Raw genomic sequence first — 4,956 nt, 5'->3', positions numbered from 1 at the left:
TGCCAACTTCATGCCGACGCTAAGGAAACACCAGGGCAGGCAGTTGGAAGAAAAGAAATTCAGTGCTCTAAGAAAAATGCGGCCACTCAAACCATGAAAGTAATGTTTAACTTGTCTTCTTACAACTACACTGCACCTAAACATGCTGTTTTGGGCAAGGGAACAAACATCAACACTGGTGCTTTGCCTGACTCTATGAGAGTCATCTGCGCCATGAATGGTGCCGTCAGTGCACTTCCTTCTGAAGATGAGGCCCGCACCCTGCACTGTCAGTGTGCTGTACAAATTTCAGAAGCACATCCCACAAGCTTGTCTGCCTAGCAAAGAAGCTGTGTGGGGCTCCAAAACGCATAGAACCAACGAACACAAACCCAAACCTCGTCCCTTCAACTCTCGCTTTATATTGCTGTGCAAGCAGTAAAATTGGATGGTGTTAGTAGTGTTCTGTCCTGTCACCTCCTTGCCTTTCCTATAAATTTTATGCTAAATAAGGCTTTTTCTTGGTGAAAGAGTGCTAGTTTAAGGCATAAACCAGCTCCATGGCAGTTTGCAATTAAGGAATGTAAACATTTGCTGAAAATAGGTCCATGAAGAATATTTCAAAAAGAGCACTTTAAAAAAACACACACGTGTATCTATCACCAAGGCCAACCCTTGTGTCTTCTATCTCAACATATTTCTCAAAAGTCAAGCTCAAAACTGATATCCAGGTGCAAGCTCTCCATATCATATTACCTTGTCAATGATGAAGCAAAGCACGCTGGTGCCTGGATGTTGTGGGACCAACTCAGGCGTGGAGATCAGCACTGATCAGCAACATAGCACAGTCTGCTTACACTTTCTCTGCAGGCCCAGCCAAACCTGCATTAATACAAGTGGGCTTAATGTCACGTGAGTATAATATAAAAAGTGACACCGTGAACAAATCAATCCTTGTTCGGTATACATATGAAAAAATGTAGATATTCTCCATATAGCAAGCTTCACTTTGAGTAACAAATCCTGCACTATAAGAAAAATATGATGCATGAGCCATCTATGCAAGAAAATTAATTGAAGATCCCTTTTTTTTGCCTCCCTCCTCTTCCTTGTGTATAGGTGGCAGTCAGGTTAAGTAAAATAGGCCAGAAAGCCACATAGTGTAAGCAAAGGTGGTCACTTGGTGGGCCAATTCTGATACCATAGCACGACACGCATTCTGCAGGCACTGCAATGTTAAAGCACCCATAAGCCTAGCAGCATTACCCAATAGGGCTAACCAATAAGTGTCCCCAGCAGCATAACTCAGCATGTCTACCAGGAGGCTTTCATTACACTTTGACAACTATGCACCTACGGCTTGAGCCCAATTTTTGTCAACAGAAGACAAGCTTCTGCATCTGCACAAGGGCACTTTAAACAGTACCACAATAGCTTCCTACCTAATCCCACCTTTAAAATGACATTGGTAAGTTCAGTACCATGTGTAGAACCAATCGAATTGTTCTGCAATCAAGTAAGCATCTCCTTTTCATACACGCAAATATCAGCAACACTACTACTGCCATATGGACATTTTGTAGACAAAAACACCAAGCGCAAGAGCTGAAGCTTGGGCAAGTTGGTAACAGTTCATTTTGATGGTGTTCATGGCACACACATGCCAAAAGAATAAGCGACAGGCCGACAGTGAAAAATAACTGTCCTCTTTCACACTCTGTGTGTCCCTTATCTCCTTAGAAAGTGTGCACTGTGAATAGCATGGAAAGGAACATAAGAGATCAGATAATGCTACAATAGATAAAAGAAAACATGCTCTCTGATGCAACACGTCTTTAAGCAACTTAATTTTCAACCAACATCCTAAGCCTGCCGCGCTTAAAAAACTCACTGAAGTTGGTGTGTAAGACAACAGCTTGCTTTTACAAAAAATAGAGTTAAACTTATTATATTATTTTTGCAAACTGGTGCTTCAGTACTGTGAAAAGGTGGTATTATTGAAAACCAGCTTAATTTTTGTGTAATAAAACACCTAGTCAGCTACAGAGATCAGGCTTGATATAAATCTGCCAGTGAACACGGTAAATCAATATTTCCATGACTGTTGAGGTAAAAAGAATCGTTGACAAATTCCCAACACACTATGCATGTTTTGGAGAAGACAGTGCTTTTCTACTGCAAGCATTTAACAGAGCCCCAGTGAATACAGTCTTATATAACTAATTGCAGGACATTTCAAACAGATCCTCTTTATGGCTTCTTAGGGACTTGGGTAATGAAGAGTAAGTGCAGTGACATCTCTGAGCACCTGAAAGACAATACTGGTGATTACATGGCAACACAACTGCTGACATGCAAGATAACTTTCGGGCAGTGTTGTCTCATGCCACATCAATCAGACAAAACTTTAAAGAGACACTTAAGGGAAAAATAATTATTTGAGATGCATTATTGAATTACTCTTCCGCAAACCCAGAAAGACTGCAGTTATCCAAAAGTAGAGGCTTGATAAGCTAGAAAATACACAAGAACGATGTACAGGTGGTGAAACCACAATAAAGTTCCCACACCTGCTGGCTGTCTGCTAAGGCCTAGTTAATTTGTTTTTGGCAAAAATTGACTATATTGCATTCTAAAAGAGGCAAGAACTGAACTTAGCAATTTTGGAGCAAGTGTACTGAACCGCAACAGCCAAAATATACGAAAATACTCTGGAATGCATGATGTCCTCCAACGTACGATGTTTCACCACAAAATTTGGCAGGAAATGCCACTTTAACCCTCATTTTCTTTTTGCAATAAATAACCTCTCATCACAAAACTAACACAAAAAGAAAGAATACATGATGCGTCTAAACTGTCTCCAAACAAAAAAATGTGTCCGGAGTCATTTTGTACACATTCAAACCACTTATTTTTGGCCTTGCTTAAAGTGCCTTTGTGTGTCATGCAACATGAAACTGAAAAACAGGATTCACTGTAAAGGGAGAAATAAATGGGGCTCGCCTAGCGTGACGTATCTGCACAGGCTTAAGAGAAGTGTGACTCCATGGTCTAAATGAAAAAATAAAAATAAAATCACACTTTGGGCGGGTCTCAGGTTATAGTACTACTCAAAATCTTGACAAGTGCTTATTCAGTCTGTACTTATCCCAAAAGCTTGGTAATGACATACGCCCCTTTTGCACTAATGGTGTCTGCGCCAAAGGGGCTAAGGCTAAATGTTAGGTAGCCACACACATTTTAACAGTGAAATTCAAGTGCATTATGACTTTTGTCTGCCACTTTTAATAACATGTAACGGTCGATGTGATCTAATTATTGTAGGTCAGCATGGCCTGAGCACGGCGTGCCTAAACACTTTTGTTAGGTGAGAAAGTATTGTTTCTGGTACTCTTTCGGGAAGCAGCCTATGCCTTATTCAGAACAAAAACCTTGTTTTCCTGAGAATGTCAGACAATCGCATATTTCAAATCGACCATTTTAAATGCACACAAAGTACAGCATGGTTTTGGGGGTCCCACTAACTATTGAAACGCACATCATCCAAGTTCAGCAGTCAACATCATAACTAAGCTTGTAGAAGTGCATATTAGCAAGTTGACAATAATAAGGAGAAGGTGAGAGAGATGGTCCCAACTATAAGAGAAGCAATAGCAGAGTTCAAGCTCCCTTCTATGTCAAATGCGGAAGGGCAAAGCATACCCAGCTTTCGGTTACACTCTCACCTGCGACCACTGCACCAGGCTGACTGACATGCGTAACCAGCAGTTTGTGATACCACATTATCAAACCTGCAATTTATGGGACATCAGAGATCAGCTTCAAGCTTGATGCTATGCTGCTCTAGGGATGTATCATGAACTGACTACATTTAAATGTTATCCTTCATGGTTTGTTGCAAGCTTCAGGAATTTACTTATTCATTTATAAACATACCTCATAGGCTCCAGCTGGAGTACTGCATAAGGTGGTAGGTAGAACATTGTGAGCCAAATAAAGAACATACAATAAAACAAGTAAAAAAAAGAAATAAATACTCTTTCACACTGTGCTTTCTTATCTGGCAGCTAGCTTATAAAAGTGAACAGAAACTTGTTCATGCTGGTAGTGCTTTAGAAGAATAAATAATAAGAGGTTAAACAGAAAATTCAAACACTTTCAAGCTACCTTTCGTGGTTTTTTCTTTCAACGTCCCTTTAGGAATGGGAATCAATGAACAGCCCCCCCCCCCAAAAAAAAGAGAAAAAAAAGTGTAATACATGATTTTTGACTACTTAGAGAAATAAATCTAGGAACACAGAATCTGTGCAGGCATGTATGTAAGGAATTAAGTGCAGTAATATATGCAATAACTTGCAATGCCCTTCTGCTTTCGTCGGGCAACTCATAACAAGACATAAAAGGATATGTGTGCCTCAAAACACAGTTCCTAAAAAAAATACGTCACTATACAGTCAGTAAGTAGCATATCATGCATATCTACTCAAGCCCTCAATTATACTTGACTCAGAGGAGGCTACTTAGGTACATTGATTAAACTGAAGGTAGGCGATATTTTAAAATATACAGTTCAAGTAGTACTCGAATATTATGTCAAAACTGGAAGTTATGAATATGGCATCTAAAGCAAAAGTGTTGTACGTTATGCCAAACCTGCCAGCCTGTGAACTTTATGTTTTGCAAAAATCCTACACACAATGTTGTGTTGGAAAGACAGCATGTATTTTCTTAAAATTTTCTCTCAGTGCCTACATTGTTCAATAGAGGCACATTATTAACCATTAACTTGGAACAGCAGAAACTGACAACATTGTTTTTAGACCAGTGTGCTTTTTTCAGTGCTTTTGCTGTTGCCGATTTAGCCGGCTTTACGAACTTATCTCAATAAGCTCGTCTAATACGGGTGTCATACAGTGCACTTTTCATTGCGATCAAGCCCAATCCGGATCGAATTTCTCACTTGTGATTAGCTCT

The sequence above is a fragment of the Dermacentor silvarum genome, chromosome 1 (assembly GCF_013339745.2).
Source record: "Dermacentor silvarum isolate Dsil-2018 chromosome 1, BIME_Dsil_1.4, whole genome shotgun sequence".
Taxonomy (NCBI): Eukaryota; Metazoa; Arthropoda; class Arachnida; order Ixodida; family Ixodidae; genus Dermacentor; species Dermacentor silvarum.
The sequence above is the reverse complement of the archived record's forward strand: the minus strand, read 5'-3'. Positions refer to the sequence as shown.